Source organism: Sinocyclocheilus anshuiensis, unplaced genomic scaffold (genome assembly GCF_001515605.1).
Source record: "Sinocyclocheilus anshuiensis isolate Anshui unplaced genomic scaffold, SAMN03320099.WGS_v1.1 scaffold538, whole genome shotgun sequence".
In the NCBI taxonomy this organism is placed as follows: Eukaryota; Metazoa; Chordata; class Actinopteri; order Cypriniformes; family Cyprinidae; genus Sinocyclocheilus; species Sinocyclocheilus anshuiensis.
In genome coordinates this window covers 496,599-516,398 of record NW_015544166.1, presented here as the reverse complement: position 1 = coordinate 516,398, position 19,800 = coordinate 496,599, and the positions used below count along the sequence as shown (strand labels likewise).

At 38.5% G+C, this 19,800-nt stretch overlaps 1 pseudogene; it reads left to right on the top strand.

The window, feature by feature from the left end:
- Nucleotides 1–19,800, top strand: part of LOC107695855 (ankyrin repeat and sterile alpha motif domain-containing protein 1B-like) — a 192,108-nt pseudogene that overhangs the window by 37,361 nt on the left and 134,947 nt on the right.

Here is a 19,800-nt window from a genome sequence, read left to right as displayed (position 1 = left end):
ACCAGCAAACCCTAAAACAGACAACAGTTTACAGATGTTTTTCAGTGGCAGCAGAACTATGACTAAACTTTTGGGTGAAACTTGTTTGCTTTTTTCATGCTTTTATTACTTGTGGGAAAACCTGAAACACTTTTAAATAAGTATAAAGAATGGCATTGGTTTTGTACATTTAATTTTTGTTTAACGTTATTAATAAAAATGTTGTTCAATTAGCATGTTTTTGTGTTTTGCTTTGGTACCGGAATTGGTACCGAGAATCGTGGATTTTCACTGGTATCGGTCCCGAATACTGAAATTTTGGTACCGTGACAACACTAATATCAGGTATGACCGATGAGCTTTGTAAAAATCGACGCGTTTCAGAAAGGCGGGGCATAGAGGAGAAACAATAATGTACAGTATGTGGAAAATAATGTGTTTTTTGAACCTTAAACCACATAAACACATTTCATTACACCAAATACACAAAATAATGTTCTTTTTAGCAGCATCATATGACCCCTTTAAATATATACTCTCAGAAAAAAGGTACAAAAGCTGTCACTGGGTCGGTACCTTTACAAACACTTAGGCTAACATTAAAGTAATAAAATGTTCACTTTAGGTACCATTACATAATTTTAAGGTACTTATACACAGTCTTTAGAAGTAAATAAGGTACAAATGTATACCTTTTGAATGGGTATTGCCTCAGTGACAGCTTTTGTACCTTTTTTTTCTGAGAGTGATGCTAGACAGCAGGGCTTTCTTGCTACAGAGGTAATGTAAACACATAATGTGGTTCAAAGTAAAGCACATTTGTGACTTACTGGTCAGGGAGGCAGCATGCATTGTGGGATAGCAGCGGTCAAACATTGGCGAGAACTACTGTAGGAAGTAACCATAGAATATACAGCACTCCACACTCAAATGGCCTTTAACACAGACATCACAAGCACACACATACGCTTGTGTTCCTACTATATGCTCGCATGTGTATCATTTAGTCATTGTTTGTCCTTCAAGAAGAGATTAAGTCTGTGGTAGGCCTGAGGGATTCATACTGTTCCCTTGTGTAGGGCTTTCCGATTAAGCTTTGCTTGTGTGGAGAGGAGCTTGTTAAAATCTAAATTCAGCTTCTGCGGATCGTTTGGCAGCACCGCATGTACAAAATCTGTTTAACACATTCACACGCGCAGACATTGAAACTTTCCTCGTGGGCTGATGTATTAGCTGTGCTCGTGTCAGGTTTCCCGGACTGATGATGTATGTAACAACAAATTGCTCCAGCATTAATCAAAGCGATTTTCTGTAATCGGACTGTAGTGAGAAATGGATGCTTGTTACGAAACAGACTGCAGGTAGACGTGAAAGATCTGACGAGGTCTAATTAATGGCAAGTTGAGCCGCGCCAGACTTTGTCGAGTGTGTTCATATGTCTGTGATCTCTCATAAGGAGGCCACACGCCCAATAATGCTCAGAGGGCTCATGGGAGAATCAATGACATCAGTGCATTTCCTGTGCCCTCGGGGTACTGTGCGGTTATTGATTGTTTGTGTCTGGTTTTAATTATCCTCCAGTGGAAATGAAAGCAGAGGGGAATCAGCAGACCCTGCCAATCAATCTGATGCACAATCTGATTGAGACACTTCAAAAAATATGGGCCCATCGACCAATCAGAATGCAGGATCCTCATGTTTTGGTTTGACCTTGTTTTTTTTTCCCACAATAGAGGATGTGTGTGTTTTAAAGCAAGCATGCCTGTTACTACTGTAAGTATTAAAGGGAAAGTTCACCCCAAAATGACAATTTTTTAAAATAATTTTCTCACCTTCAAGTTGTTCTAAACGTGTATGAATTTGTTTCTTCTGTTGAACATTAAAAGGAGATATTTTGAAGGATGTTGGTAACCAAACAGTTGCTGGCCTCCACTGAACAGCTTGGGGGTAAGTAAATGCTAACAGAATTGTCATTTTGGGGTGAAGTTTTCCTTTAAACTTTTGGTGCTGAAAAGGTCAGTCACATTTTGGCAAAAAAATGTATATTGCAAATAGTGTTGCTGTATGAAGTCACTTTCAAACCAAGCTGCTTTCTGTTGGTCAGTGAGGCAAATTCCAGTGACGAACTTGAACCTGTTGCAAAATCTGTGTGGGAAAATCTTTTGTGAAATTTACCAAATTTGTTTGCAAACATTTGGTACAAATTTAAACAATGGTAAATGTGACTGTGCCTAAACATGTCCTGCACTGTCACAGTCAGCATTGATCAGCAAATTGTGCAATTTTTCTGCACTGTTCATCACCATTTTTGCCTAGTAGTGTGAACATTGTGTTAACACTGAAAAAACAGGCTTAGTGCATTGTGTGTGTATCCAGATGACATATTAAAATACAAAAGTTTAGACCTAAATGTTAGACACTTAATGCACTCAACATTCGTAGCTTTCAGTTCATAGTAGATGAGGCTAAATATACTAATGAGGCTAACTGGAAAATGTTGCTTGTTCAGTTTGAGATGCTGCTGCTCTCTTCTACTTCATACACAAGATTCAAACATTGTGTGTAGTATAAGTACACAGAGTATAGTCCATCAAATCTGTGACTGAGTTTTCTGAACAGCAAGAAATCACTTGGAATCCAGTGTTTACAATTGTTAACCAGATGTGGTTTTAAATCTGATTAAATCTTAAGTGCTTTTCAGTTTGAATGTTAAGATTTGATTGTGGTTCAGGATGTAATGCTTATGTCATACAAATATCACGAAAAGAGTGCACTCTTTTCAGTTTCAATCACTTTTTCCAAATATAGGGAACTATATGACATTCACTGTGTAGTGAACAGTGAATATATAAACAATTCATAAATTTTTGATACATGAAACGTCTAATCACATTTATTTCAAACACTGCTGTTTTTAAATTTTTATTCATCAGGAATCAACATGCAATTCAACATTGATAATAATAAGAAATGTTTCTTGTGCACCAAGAAAATAAGCATATTAAAAAAGTGGGATCATAGGATGTAGTTTGTCCTCACAAAATACATTTTAAAATATTTTTATTGTAATATTTTACAATACTACTACAACTACTGCTTTGACTTCTTTCACAAAAATAATAAAACTAACTTTTAACATTAGTGTATAAATCTAGCTTTTTTGTGTAAAATAATGCATAGCTTTTATCATGGTTTTTCAGTGTGAGATATTTTAAGTTTGTTTTTGTGACAGTGTGTCTAGAAAGCAATTGTCAGTGCTCAGTCTGAGTTTATTTGAGCGTCTCTCTCTCTTTTTTTGTTCTCCACATCTATTCATATCCTCCTTTTCAGTAGCCCTCCCTCATGCGCTTCCAACTACTCGATTCCAGAGTGTGTAGCCGTGCCAATTAGTTCTGCGCTGCTGTGAGCATGTGTGTGGCAGGTTGGGTAATACTGATATACTGTATGCAGTGCAGCACCCCTGTGCTCTCCACACACAGGATGAGTCATACACTCACAGCAAAGGCAGGGCTTTCCCTCGCTCTGAGCTGATGCTCAGATTTCATTCCCGTTTGTCACAATATTATACTTTTATCTCAATCCTCCTGTCTCACCACAATGATCAATGTGAGACGCTCATCCAGCCACATCACAGTCACACTCTTGCAGACCATGACCTCTGCTGAATGCGAATGGAATTAACATTTGACGTAGTTGATACTCAATATGTGGAGGAAATACTCTGCATAGCTGACTAATCTGTTGAGGATCGGCCTTGTTTTGTAGCTCGATCTAATGCTGTTAACTAACTAAATTTGAGCCTTCTTTGTTGTTCCTTTGAGATGTATGGGTGCACAACGGTCTTTCAGAGACACATTAGCGACAAACAAATGCTAAAATGCTTGATATCTGAGAGTAAGTGAGGAGCTCATCTGGTATGTGTGGAGTAAACGCAGCCAGTTAGGATGAAACAGGGTTTTCACTTATCACTTGATTGAGAGTCTTGCAGGCTGAGTGCAAATGATGTTTGATGGTGTCTGTGCTTAAGTGCTTGCTTTGTATGCTTGATGTTTAATGAATGTTTTGGGATCAGTGTAAGTTCAGATCTAATGGCAGCTTCTGTCAAATAGCCTACCAGAAAATGTTTTGACTCGTCACTTAATTGATAAAAACAAACCAAAATCACACTTGCAGTAATGGACCAATATTGTTTATTTTTTTCATAAAGTAAAAAAATATCAAATGACTGTCTTGATAAAACATTCCTGAAAAGAAAACATTATAACAGTTTGGGGTCATCAAATGAATACTTTTATTCAGCAAGGATGCATTAAAATGGTCAAAAGTGACAGTAAAGGCTTTTTTGATGTTACAGTATTTCAATTTCAAACTCTTTTGAACTTTCTATTTATCAAAGGTTTCTGGAAAAATTGTTTCCACAAAAATAATAGGCAGCAAAACTGTTTCCAACATTGATAATAGTATGGAAAGTTTCTTGGGGAGCAAATCTACATATTAGAATGATTTATGAAAGATCATGTGATACTGATTCAGCTTTGTCAACATAGAAATAAAATATAGTTTAAAACGTACTAAAATAGAAAACAAGTATTTTGAATGGTTAAAAAAAAAAGAGCCCTGAACAGAAAGCATATTTACACTGTTTGAATCGTTCCCTGTCCCCTATATAGTGCACTACGTGCCATTCACTGTACAGAAGTGACCGATTTCAGCCACGGCTTCAGCGTCTATTTTATAGTGTAGGGGGCGGGCGCTTCGATTCTAGAGAGCATTTGATTGGACAGAAAGTTTGATGAGACGCTGAAGTACGATGTGACATCAAAAAAATAATTGAGCCGTTTTGGCGGAAGTGACGAACTGCAAGCTTTGAATGCTTATATCCTCTAAATGCGAAAATTTGTCACTGTTTTGGAGCACACTGCCTTATAAATAACCTTAAGACTAACATATTGATACTAACACCCAAAAAACTTTCATTTTGATTTCATGTGGACTTTAAAATATGATATGGCAAGGTTAGTTCAGATAGTTAAATATCATGTGGTCTGACCGCACCTCCCCCAACTCGTATATTTATAAATTAATCATTTATGATGTTTGCATCATGAATTATTGATTAATAAATAGAATATAGTGAGTCAGAATGTTTTTTTTTTATGTTGAGTTATATTAAACACAAAATATTCCTTTAAAGGTCCTGATAACTCTGGTTCCTTCTCATAGTCTCACACACTCTCAGCGATTGCCCTCTGAGTGAAGTTTTCTCATGCTCCTCTGTCTAATGTTGTTTCTGCAGACCATTGGAATGTCTATTTATGGCAGCATGGGACACTGTGTGTGTGTGTGTGTGTGTGTGTGTGTGCACACTCTCAGCGATTGCCCTCTGAGTGAAGTTTTCTCATGCTCCTCTGTCTAATGTTGTTTCTGCAGACCATTGGAATGTCTATTTATGGCAGCATGGGACACTGTGTGTGTGTGTGTGTGTGTGTGTGTGTGTGTGTGTGTGTGTGTATTTCCTGTTGTTCTGTGATTGGTTAGTCAAGTTGTGAGTCATATCGTAGGTCATGGCCTTTGTCCTCCTCATGTCTGTCTGGGGTGAGTCTATCAGTCTAGACATCAGTGCTATTGACTGCTCATGTTCTAGTTATGGACTTCAGCTGCAACTGTTTTCAGGCATTAACGTGTGTGTGAAATAGAGAGAAATTATATAAAAGTGTTAAATCATCAATCTCGAAACTAATTCTCAGAGTGTGAACAGTGTGCTTTCTGTTTATTCTTGAATTGGAGAATAAATGACGTTTTTCAAAAATGATTTACTGGAGAATGAATGATGCTTTTCTGCCATCACTGTGTGATTATTGATTTATTTGCAAGGAAATATTAAACTCCTTACTGCGCATCCATATTTTGGAGATTAAAATTGATTTAAATTGAGCTAAACCTTTCAGGACATTCATGGACATCCTCATTTGGACAGACTCATAAATAATCAAAAATATATTTTTAGGGCTATCTTTGTTCATGTGTTAACTTATTAAATATTATCATATTAATTATGTTAATTGCAATATTTTTAACAAGTTTGTGATAATATAATTTGATATATGCTAGATTTATTTATGATTATTTTATCAGCAGCTGTTTTTTTTTAATTTTTTTTATTTTTCTAAAGATTTTATGGCCCTTGCTTTTAAAAATAAAAAAAACTAAATTTTTAATAGAAAAATAGGACTAAAATAGATATAATAGAAATAGAAATAAAACTAACCTAATGGTGATAATAATAACAGAAATAAAACAACATATCTGCATAGTTTTATGGGATCTCTCCTTATTTTGTGACGTCCATTCAGGAATAGTTCGTATTAATAAAAGTAGATGTTTTTATTTCACATTTTTAAAAATGTTTGTTTTTATTGAGAGGAAAGTACATAAATAATTATTGAGACAACAGTCATTGTGAAAACAGTCCACTCATTTTTAATTAAAAAGAGATTATTTTGCAACAAGAAGTGTGGAAACCCTGGATCTGTGATATTTCCCTATTTAGATATTAAGGTAAATGTGTGTGTGTGTGTGTGTGTGTGTGTGTGTGTGTTCTCTCTAAGCAGCATTTAAGGTCCTGTGGAGATCGTGAGAAACAGAGTCCCATAGCAATCTTGGCATGAGTGTGGTTTGCTCAAACTCTGCTGTATCAGCTCTGTGTAGAAATAACTCTGTATATGGTTTTGTTGTAGGTGTTTAGTGGTTTTGTACTGATGTCTTTTTACTGAGCTGTACTGATTGATGTTCTTCTCCTCTGCAGTATGTGGAGAGGTGTCAGTGTGAACTGTGCTGATGGCTCAGGATACACACCTCTGCACCACGCGTCTCTAAACGGACACAGGTAACACTCTTATTCTCCAATTCATTTACAGGTTCTTGAAAAGTGAATATCTGAATTAAGATGCAAGTTAATGGACACTAATTCAAATGAATGAGATTACGCTCTCGCACACTTTCACACCTGAACATCTCAGTTCCTCCTAACATGATGTTATAGACTTAAAAAGGGAAAGCGCTAGACGTCAGGATTACTTAGACCTTTATAGAGGTGTAATCCAGATCACATACATAAGAATCAGAAGACTGTGATGTCAGATTAGGGCGGAGTTTGTGAATCTGGATACAGCCAGATTAGTGTGAGGTACAGTATATGAGGTGGGTGGAGTTATATTTGATTAATGTGGGGTTTATGGAATGAGGCGGTGTCAGATTAATCTGATTTTTTTAAAAGCAGGATGGAATTAGAATAGCTCAGGGTTTTTGGGTGGTATAAACGTTTGCCGTAAGAATGAGGCCAGAGTAGGAGAGGGATTTCATGTAACTTGAATTATGTATTATGATTAGAGCACAATTACCCCGTTCATTTTGTGCCTGCAAAAAGCTTCATGAAATTAAATAGTACCATAGAAGATTTATTGGATTTTTGGTGTTTAAGAATGGAAATCGCCCACACAATTACATGAAATCTTTCTTATTTGTCTTTCTCTCAGGGACGTGGTGTTGAAGTTGTTGCAGTTTGAAGCCATTGCTTCAGTGGGTGAACTGAATGTTCTTGTGAGTGTTTGTCAGCTAGGCAAAGGAATTCTGTGTGGTTGCTTACGTGGCCACCCCCAAATCTGTAAAAATATTTATCTGTAAAAAATAACTTTTTAGGTGTGACTTGGGTTTCATCTTTTCACACATTTTCGAGTATTTTCACACATTTTATCATGTGGCAGATGAAAAGGGCCCTATGAATTTTTTTTCTGGACTCCTTTTTAATGGTTAAATTAAATTGTATTAATCAAAAAACATTCCTAATCAGTTAAAACCACAGAACCTGTACAATTTAACAACAATTTATTAAAAGTTTTATTTCTTCTCATGTTATTTGTTGCCAAATTCTGTTTAAGTATGTCTAATTATTTGAATGCATAAAAACAGCTTAATTTATTAAAATAATTTTTTTTACAATAGTCCTATAAAAGTTTTTTTCCCTCATAAATTCTGTTGTGTATTTTAATTTTTCTGGTTATCCAATGAAGGCATAAACTTATATTCATATCATCATTAACATATCTTTTAATCAAATGAAAGTTAAACAAACTATTTATTTTATGGCAAACAAAGGGGTTTAGTATTAAAATGTAAGCATGGAAAAAATGGCCTATTGTCTGATTTTTCTTTAAAAAAAAGTTGTAATCATTTTAGTAGTATTAGTAGTCGTTGCCATGAGGGCCTTTTAAGTTTCTGTGTGTATATGATATGATGATAGTTTTACTCAACTGAAATGGCAAAATGCTCATGAAGTGACTCTCAGAGCAGTTCTGGGGATGTTGCTCTTGTATTTATGTCTTCATTTAGTGAGAAGGCAGACACTGAAATTACCGCATCATGTGCGCTTCAGTATGTGTGTAGTAAACAAAACCACGCGTCTGCGCCATTCATTACCATGGAGACATGCAGAACATGCAGGATTCCTATTTAAATAGTCTGTTTTACAGATACTAGTCCTTATCGCGATTTACGTAGGGCTGGGTAAAAAATATCGATATCTCGATATTAATCGATTCTCATTTTTACGGAACGATATCGATTCTTAAATCCAAGAATCGATTAGTCTAGCCTGTTTTCAGTTAATGGATGGAACGTTGCCTTCAGCAGAACGTCCCATCCAATATATCGCAACAAGCATTGTGCTTTGGTACTTTTAATATGAAATATCCTGTCTCATGTAATCGCTCAATCAGTGTTTCAGCCGCGCAAAGACGTCAATATAACGGCTTGTAAACAGTGCCACGTAACGTCACATTTACCTCAGAAAAAGCATATTTGGTGAACATAAACTCATTAGTCAGATAGAAAAATAAACTGTAGAGAGGGGCATTTTGCTAAATATATGCACCATATAACATATTCATTATAAATTTTACTGTTCTTCAATGTTTAATTTATGTTTGAATAAATCCATCAAGTTTTTATGACAGCCACCATTATGTTTATATTTCAAAAAAACGAATTGAAGTAGAAATATTATTATGTAATTGTAACTTAATTATTTTAAAAACTTCATTAAGTGTAATTTTAACAAATCAGTCAATTTTAACCTTCAATGTTATAGTAATGTACAGTATTACCAACTGACTCTCATGTATATTTTACAGCATTAGTTGAGAGATTTTTTTTCCTTGAGAAAATTTGGCATGTACTGTACCGGATATATATAAAAAATAATCGATATTCTGTATTTGGCACTTGTAAATATTGTCACATTCCTTACTTCCATAAAAATAAAAAATAAAATAAAAAAATAATCGATATTGAATCGAATCAAATCGAATTGGTAATCGAATCAAATCGCAAGCTTGTGAATGAGAATCGAATCAAATCGTGAAATTTGTGTCAAAACCCAGCCCTAGATTTAAGTGTACTGATCTACTTTTGATTAATTCATCTAAACTCCGTGACATTCTGCTTTATACAGTAAATTCCAATTTTATGACTGGATTCCGTCTGTGTTTTCCGCATCGTGGAAATTATAGGGCCCTAGATGAAAATGGTACATGTGAAAAGTAATTGCACACCTTTTCCTCAACAAACTGACAGAATTTTTAAGGTATCATCCCTGTCCGAAATGGTGGCGAATGATCTGAATTTGAATACTTAGCAGTTTGTTCAAATCTGAGCAATAACAAGCACTAGTATTGAGCGCTAATGAGTACTTTACACTAGTCTGCTGCTAATAGTACACATTTACAAACACTTAAAACATCTGTACACAGTCCCCATGCATTCGGCCAGGCACACATACACACTCTTAACAGGTTTTTGACAGTTTCAGACCTGTTCCTCGCATCTCAGCATGTTGATGGGCTGATGGAGGGTTTGTTGAGCAGAATCAGAGCAGCTCTGTGAAAGGCCTGTATTTACCTGCAGTTAAAATGCTGTCTCAGTGCAGGGAAGAGTGCTGCTCTCTCTCCTGCCATCTGCCTCACTCTTAACAACCACACCGGCCAGAGAAACAATTATGTCCAATCTTCAGCCCTCCTCAACTCACTGAACCATCAGCTTGATGGATAAGACCTTTGTGAGACAAAGACAGTGTACGGCATTCATTTACACTGTCAGTCTGTTAATAATGATTAGGGCCTGTTTTTGAGTTTTCAAGTTGATTGGAATTGGCTCAAAATGTTGAATTCAACTAAATTTTAGGAAGTTAATTGGATTGGGTCTTCTCAAGTAATTTATGAATGTTGCATAATCTAGACTGATAACATTTTTTTATTTTCACTCCATTTTACATCCTTTTCCATAACGGATATGTGCAGCACTTTACGAGCAATAAGCGATGCAATAGTGATGATACATATATACCTGGACACACACACAGCCGGTGGCACGGACTTTATGGCGTATATTACACTGCAGTATGGGATGCTGAGCTCTTTATGACTTGGACATTACTCATATCCGAATATAATATTCATATATTTTGTGTCAGAGGGTATGCTATTATTTCAGCACTGCTATATAGAGGCTGTTTATAGCCCCATCATTTCAAGCTAGTGTTTTATGCTGACACAAACACACACAAGGGTTGTAAACCTTCCAATACGGAATGTCGAGTTTTGTGAATTTGTGTGCTGTATTGAAAGATTTTGGAGTGTGTGTCTATAGAGTGTATTTATGAATATTCATTTGAGCCTCTGTGTTGTCCAGATTTGTAAATGCAATAAAAGTGGATGGCTTCCATTTATCATTCTTTCATCTGAATGGACATAAAATCAATCTGAACGCTCAATGCATTTCTGCCATGTTCATATTGAAGATCCACGTCAAACGTAACTGCAGGTGATTTGTCACTCAGCGATCTGCATCTTCACAGAAAAGAACATGACAGCCTGTGACAGGCCCATTTTATAGCATATGACCGTGTATTAAGGGAAGTCTCTGCTAATTTACTTGAAGAGTACTTACTTATATCACTCAGCTAAGTGAACTAGGACAGTTCACCCAAAAATGAATGTTCTGTCAGCATTTACTCGTGTCTTGTCTTTCCAAGTGCCTATTTCTTTGTCTTTTCAAACACAAAAGGTAAATGTATATGTTAATAAGTGCAGTAGACCGATTTTAGTTATGTTTAAATACATATAAAGAAGCTGTTGGTGTCCATTTGTAGATTGATGTTTGATTTATTGACCAATTACAGAGAGCCGAAAGCTGCTTGACTCTAATGAAATGGAATTAAAAAGGCCTCTGTGTGACAAATCTGATGAAACCTTCCTTTGGGACATTTAGGGATGTCTTTATTTGGAAAAATAAGTTAAATTAGGGTATGGATATTCTGTAGCAGTTAGATAAATGTTACGTTAAAGCTATTAGGGTATTCAATGCACACTATCGTTCAAAGGTTTTGGGTTATTAATATTTCTTTCTCTTATGCTCACTAAAGCTGCAAATATCTGATATAAAAATGTAGTAAAAATAGTCATTTTGTAAAATATTACAACATATTAAAATAACTGTATTCCTGTGATGGCAAAGCTGAATTTTCAGCATCATTACTCCTGTCTTCAGTATCACATGATCCTTCAGAAATCATTCTAATATGCTGATTTGCTACTCAAGAAACATATTTCTTATTATCAGTGTTGAAAACATTTGTGCTGCTTAATATTTCTGTGGAAACCATTTGTTCAGCATTCTTTGATGAATAGAAAGCTCAAAAGAACAGCTTTTATTTGAAATAGAATTTTACTGAAAGTCTTTACTGTAATTTTTGATCAATTTAATGCACCCTTGCTGAATAAAAGTATTAAAACATTCTTATTGCCCCCACAATTTTAAACACTCATGTAATTTATTCAAAAATACTTTTATGTTAAAATTCTATCGGAAGTGTTTAAATAGCTAACCTGTGTGTTTGAGCATATGGACATAGATCTGTAGTGGATGAGTCTGTATGTGTTTGAGAGAGAAAAGGAGTGTGAGAAAAAGGCTAGTTTTGTGCGTTACCCAGGAATGTTTTGTTTTCTGGTTGGGAGGACGAAAGGTTACACCATTTTCTCTGACTCCAGCTCCTCTGAGCCCACAAGAGACGGCCCTCTGAATTCCTATATTTCTCTCTCTCTCTCTCACACACACACACACACAGCGTTAGCCAGATGTGTTTGTGAGTCCCGGTGTCAGATCCGCCATGTTAACACTCTCACCCAGCTCTCTTTAGCACAGGTCAGTAGTTTGAGGTCACTTCCTGCATTAGCTGAACAAGCATATGTGTGAGAATAAGTTGAACCATGTGTTTCATAGTATGATGGTCTCCTTTCTACCTAGTTTCCTGTGTTTGGAATGGCATGGTGGCTTATATAAAGAACTAGAATGTTGATTTCCACAAAAGAGTAATTTCTATTTGTCTCTTATTTTCTGTGAAAAAAGCTAAACTTTGGGTTACAGTGAGGCACTTTCAATAGAAGTTAACATTTAAATACTCACTATATTGGTCATAAAGCCACAAGATGTAAACAGTACTCATGTTAAAATGATTTCAGTTTTGAAAAAATTGCTTACTAACTGTCACAGTCTGTGATGGCGAGAAACCATGGAGACGAGGAATAAACAAAACGGTCTTTAATCCAAGAAACACAGGGTACGTCCAACACTGGGAACGGCAGGAAACACATGAACATAACAAGTAGAACCTACAGAGACAGACTGCACAGACTAGGACTTAAATACAGTGGATGATTGGGGACACACAGGTGTATGGGATGACTAATCAACAAAACGAGGACAGGAACATGACCAAATAAGGGAACAGAAATGGGGGCAAAACATGACACAGACAGTCCATGATACTGACATTACGCCCCCTCCCGGAAGGTGCGTCCTCACACCATAGCAACAACAGAGGGAGGCGTGGGTGGGAACTTGGGAGGAGGTTCCGGAGGAGGACGGACACCCGGGAGGGGGCCGGTAGACAGAGACCAGGGAGGTGATGAAGGAAGGAGGAGCCAAGCAGGACCCGGGCCACAGCCATAATGTCGACCCACGGTGGAGCCGACAGAGGGAGGAGCCATGGAGGAGGAATGGCCGCCGACTCCAGGGGGCCGACCAACGGCGGCGGAGCAGGTGGTGGAGGAGCCCGAGGCTGAGATGGAGAGCCAACGAGCCAGGGGGATGCCGAGGGGACAGCTGGAGGCGGAGGTGAGGGATTCTCCAGCCATGGCGACGCTGGAGGATGGCAGACCCGCGGCACTCACACTGTATTGATGGTGAGCTGAGGGTGAGCAGAAGGGCTGCTAGACGACAGCGGTGGAGGAGGCAGGAGCGGGTGGCAGGGCGGGCATTTGTGCGTCTATGGGAATTCAGGGCTTAACTCTGGATCGGAAGCCCCCTCTAGGCTGAACACGGGAACAGGATGGCACTCAGGAGGAGCGGACACTTGAGGGCGCTTACGAGGAGCTGGCACTGGAGGGCACTTGCTAGGAGCGGGCACTGCAGGGCGCTTTCTAGGAGCGGGCACTGGAGGGCGCTCTGGGCAGGGGGCGGAGCTCCTCTCCACACTCACACCATCCGCGGCTTTCTCCCTCATGGCGGGCATTGTCGCCGGCTCTCGCACCTGGTCTGACGGCTTGGGCTCTACTTCCGGGGTGATCCTCCGCTCAGTCTCTCGGCATTGCGCTGGCTCGTAGATCGCGGCGGGAATTGGCTCTCCGTCATCGGTAGGCTCGGGCTTTAGCTCCGCACAGCGGGGAGATGGTGGACTGGGCTCTGGGTCCGGAGTGGATCTTATGAGATCATCCTCGGGAGTGATGGTGAGAGGTGACACGTTTCTCACCAGAATCCACTCCACAAACGTGGTGAAATCTGCTCGAGGACCATTTCAGACGACGACGCTCTGCACTCGATGTTTAGACTGGCGTCGTAGAATGCACAGAGCGCGTTGTCCGGGTAGCTGGTGGTGCTTGCTAGCAGCTGGAACGGTCTCGTATGGTCCTCGAGCAATCTCTCCCCCTGCTCCAGCAGGAGGAGAAATTCTGGGCGAAGAAGGGCATCCATGAGGAAACACAATGGAAATAAAGACACTGAGAAAAACGAGAAAACTAACGGAGGGGAAAACACGGAGGTTACTGTTTTGGTCTGTTCTTTTGTCACAATCTATGATGGCAAGGAACGATGGAGACGAGGAATAAACGAAACAGTCTTTAATCCAAGAAACACAGGGTACATCCAACACTGGGAACGGCAGGAAACACATGAACATAACAAGTAGAACCGACAGAGACAGACTGCACAGACTAGGACTTAAATACAGGGGATGATTGGGGAAACACAGGTGTATGGGATGACTAATCAAACTAATTAACAAAACGAGGACAGGAACATGACCAAATAAGGGAACAGAAACGGGGGCAAAACATGACACAGACTGTCCATGATCCTGTCACATTTTCTGTGTCACTTTATATCCTGTTTTACAACTTTGTTTTCATGTATTGCTATAATCCCTAAAACCTCAAAATGACAGTAAAAATTATTATTTGAACATCTTTATAGCTCAAGTAATAAGCTATAAATAGCTTACCAAGTTTTAACAGAAAAATTTGTTAGAATTATAAGCTTCACATTTCGGCTTTTAAAGGGATAGTTCACCCAAAAATGTTAATTCTGTCATTAATTACTCACCCTCATGTCGTTTCAAACCCGTAATACCTTCGTTCATCTTCGGAACACAAATTAAGATATTTTTGATGGAATCTGAGAGCTGTCTGACCCTGCATAGACAGCAACACAACTGAAATGTTCCCAAGTCCAGAGACGTAGCAAGGAGATCTGTAAAATAATCCATGTTACATCAGGGGTTCAACCGTAATGTTACGAAGCTACGAGAATACTTTTTGTGTGCAAAAGAAAAAAAAAAAAGAAAAAATATCAGCTGGATGTAAACCACGTATGCTGTTCTGTCAGCTGCGTCACACGGATACGCTGTTTTTGTTCAGATCAAATCACAACAACGTTGTGAAACAGATCCGGCGTGACGCAGCTGACATAGAACAGCATACGTTGTTTACGTCCAGCGGATACTCTCCAAAATGGCGCTATAGGGTGATGCGGAGGAGAAGAAATGTTGAATAAAGTTTTTTTTCTTTTGCGAACAAAAAGTATTCTCGTAGCTTTGTAAAATTATGGTTGAACCCCTGCTGTAACATGGATTATTTTACCAATCTCCTTGCTACGTCTCTGGACTTGGGAACATTTCAGTTGTATTGCTGTCTATGGAGGGTCAGAAAGCTCTCAGATTCCATAAAAAATATCTTAATTTGTGTCCCGAAGATGAACAAAGGTCATACGGGTTTGAAACGACATGAGGGTGAGTAATTAATGACAGAATTTTCATTTTGGGGTGAACTATCCCTTTAAATCCTCATATTAAAAATCCTATGTAAATGTAAGTGCCTCACTGTAACCTCTATTTTATATTTATTTATTCTTTAAGAAAATGAGGGATGAGTTTTATTTTATTTATTTCATTTTATTTTATTTTGGGTCAATCAGCATTAAATGCTCTATTGAGCTTAACTTGTATACTTGATATACTTGTATAACTTGAATATTCCTTTAATTCTACAATATCGTCTCAAAGACCGAATCCACATTAAACTACACTGGATTGTACAGGACAGCCAAGATTAATGTGCTCCTCCACACCTCCCCTATGCTCCCGTGGGCCGTACTGTCTGTCTGTACATCTGCTTTAGTGCTCCACTAAGAGATGAGACTCACGGGGTCCTCATCTGTGAACAAAGCCCTTTTGTTGCATCTGTTTGTCTATTTTATACTTTAATTATGTGTTTTGTGTCGTTTAAAGTGCTTATCGCTCTAGATACGCCATCGCTTTTATGTGTCATTTCATTGATTGAATGCGAATGCCACTTCTGTTGTTTTATCATGACAGCCCTTCTTGGATATTAACCAATACGGCGTGAATAGTATGGAGTGGGAAAGCGGCCTGCTGTCTCTCTGGATATTGCACGTCTGGCCAACATACAGATACACGATGGAGGCTGCACTCATAGATGCGGGAAATTACTCTATGTATGTGTGTGTTTGTTTGGTGTTCAAGGCTGAAAAAAGGAGATTAAAGGAAGAAAGGCAGGGCATAGAGTATGAGAGAGAGATATAGAGAGTGAGAGATATCTGTCTGCAGTATCAGGTCTGTTTCTTTGTGCTGCTTCAGGGACTGGGAGTCTCTTATCATCATTTTCAATCATGTCTGGCTAATTAAGGAACCCATTTGCTTGAAATAAGTAATTTCTGTTAAAGCGGCCACACTCTGCAGTATTCTTGTTTATTGACAGACTTGCACGGATGCTCCTTCTGTCTTCATACCACAGACAAAACCGCAAATTTTTCACTTCCATGGGTTTGTTAGAGCACCCCTCTAAACACACACACACCCACACACACACATACACATACAGTCAAGAGAATGAGTGCGGTGTGCAGTAGTGGCAATAGAGGGCGCTGTTGAGTTATCTTTGGCTTATGACCTGTTTGTGAATGCACAGCTCTGGTTTCATTTGTTAGGTGATATTCTCATTACCTGGTTTAACAAACCGCTAACTCATCCCACACCACCTGGAGGGAGAGTTGTGCTTACATTTCTGAACAATCAGACTTGGAAGTCTTGGCCGTCAATGAAAATGAAAAGGCGATAAAGGAGAATCCTGAGCCGTATCTCTTTTTATTTGGGTCAGTAAAAACACTAGGTCTGCCTCCGACTTAAGGCTTTCCTAGTCGACCATTAGTCATTCATTTAAACCATTAGACGACAAGTCGCACGTTTATGATATTAATCTAATGGGTCATCATATTTACCGCTCTGTGCTTTCAGAGGAATTTGGGACACGAGCAAGAAAGCCACCATCGCTGCGTCTGAAATCGAATACTTTCTTACTATATAGTATGCGAAAAACAGTACGCCAAAAGAGTAGCATGTGAGAATTCTTAGCATTCATAAAACAGTAGCCAAAAAGTACCTGGATGACTTACTGCTTCCCTTGGGATTATGAAGTGTGCATTCGATGGACACTTTACTGTCCCATGAGGCCATGGGAGATGATTTATGAATGGCAGTGAAGCAATGCAACTAATGCTGGTAGGTCAGGTGATAGTAACAACATGGCGGATGTAGTACGTCTGAATGTCATTGATACTACCCATATTCATATTATATAAAACATACTTTTTTACACAGTAGGTAAGTATTCGAAGTAAGTTCACGAATCTGCAAATGCATTCAGATGTTTCACCTTCAAGTAATTTGTCGTTATCAGTTTTAACCAGCTGTGTTTGATTTGTCTTATCATTAAATAGCATTGAATTTTATTCATGCAATGGAGAGATCTGATCAGGGTGTGCTGCTGTGTATCGTCTCGTGTGTAAAAACAACCTGACAGTAGCCTTAGGGCAGTTGCAATGCATTATGGGACTTATTTAGGGCAGTAAGTGATTGACAGGCAGTTATCATGGTTATATGACATCTCATGTTTTGATAATGGATGCTTCAGAGGGAATTTCTTTACAGTGCTGTTACAGTAACACTCTGTCTCTCTCTCTCTGTCTGATGTAGAACCATGAAAAGGAGACGGCTCTGCACTGTGCGGCTCAGTACGGTCACTCCGAGGTGGTCCGTGTTTTGCTGCAGGAGCTGACGGACCCCAGCATGAGGAACAGTCGAGGAGAAACACCACTGGACCTGGCTGCCCTGTACGGCCGCCTGCAGGTGGTCCGCATGCTGCTGACCGCTCACCCCAACCTCATGAGCTGCAATACACGCAAGCAAACACCTCTACATCTGGCTGCACGAAATGGCCATTACGCCACCGTTCGAGTGCTGCTGGAGGCCGACATGGACGTTAACACACAGGTCAGTGTGTGTGGGCAGGATATCTTCTTCCTCTAGAACTCCACACACTTTACACACACCTTTTTCGATCTAGACCGGGCTCAAATGGATGAATAATTAATCTAGCTGTGAGAGTAAGTGAAACACAGTAGAAGAACACTCTGTTCTCAGTCCAGGGTTTCCTCAGGCTACCCTGGTGTGTTTACTTTGCTATACTTCAGGGACAAATTTTGTACCAAGATGTGACCTAAATCATACAAACCTTCCCTTTGGGAACATTTTGGGAGATCTGGGGTCTTTTCTCAATTGAAAAAAAACAAAAAAACAATGGGAAAATAAATGAAAAATTACTTGCGAGTAGGGTTGGGTACCGAACTCGGTACTTTTAAGGGTACTGACCGATGACGTGATGTCACCCCTGCAACGTGTTCAATCAACACACAGGGCAAGCCGAAATGTTCTGAAGTGTGGTTACATTTGTCATATGGTTTCTGCGAAAACACGGACGGGATCGCGGAGTCCATTCATAACTTAATTTACTCTATAGCACGGAATGCCACGGAATTCATCAATTTTGGACGAATAAATCAAAAGTAGCCACTGCCACTTAATTCGAATCGCGATATGAACTAGTGTCTATGAATATTAAAATGCAAAAAGACGTTTTAAATATGAATCCTGCATGTTCCGCTTGCCTCTGTATGTATGAATGGCGGAAACGCGGTTTTGTTTACTACACAAATACTGAAGCATGCGTGACACTCGCGGTGATTTCCGGCCTCTGCATCTCACTATATGACGGCATGAAAACAAAAACTTAATCTCCAGAGCTGCTGTGAGAGTCACTTTTAAGAATTTTGCCATTTCATTGTTAAATATTCCATTTTCTATCAAATTTAAATAAAACAATTAAATGATAAAATAAATATTACAACCAGATTAATCACTTATTATAATACAAAAAAATTATACAATTATTAGCCTATTAAAAATGTTTTAAAGGAGTATTCACATTTTTCTTCCATGTATTAATTTCAACAGTAAACCTCAGTTTGTTTGCCAAAAAATAAAAGGGTTTAATTTTCATTTGATTTAAAATAAATGTTTAATGCCTTCATTTGATTTTCAGAAAAATTAAAACAAGAATTTCAGAAAAAAATAAATAAAGAAAGAAATAAAGAAAAAGTTTGTAGGGCCCTATTGTTCAAAATATTGAAATTGAGACTTTTGGACTTATTTTTTCACTGAAATAAATGTGTTTGTAATTACACAGAGAGTAAAGTACCGAAAAAAGGTACCGTTGGGTACCGGCACCGAAATTCAGGTACTGATACTGGTACCGTACCGGTTAAAATGTGAACGGTACCCAACCCTACTTGTGAGGACGTTTGAATGTTAGGATTAGGCATAGAGAATAGTAAATGTTGTGTTAGTATGAAAAAATTGTTCTGTGTATGAGAGGTCCTCATTAATGTAAGTTTTGTGTTTGTGTTCTTGTTATATGGGATGTGGTTGTCAAACTAAAATGCTGTTTGTGTGGAAATGCATTTTTAGATTAGTTCTCATGTGACTTAAAGGGTTAGTTCACCCAAAAATGAAAATTAGACTGTGTTTTACTTGCCCTCGAAGCATCCTAGGTGTATATGACTTTCTTCTTTCAGACGAATCCAGTTGGAGTTATATTAAAAATTGTCCTGGCTATTCCAAGCTCTATCATTGCAGTCAGCGGGTGTTGCAGTTGAACAGTACACAAGTCGTCAAATAAAGTGCGCGCATCCATAATAAAACGTGCCTCACACGGCTCCGGGGGTTGAATAAAGGCCTCCTGTAGTGAATGCATGCGTTTTTGTAAGAAAAATATCCATATTTCAAACGTAATAAACACTTTT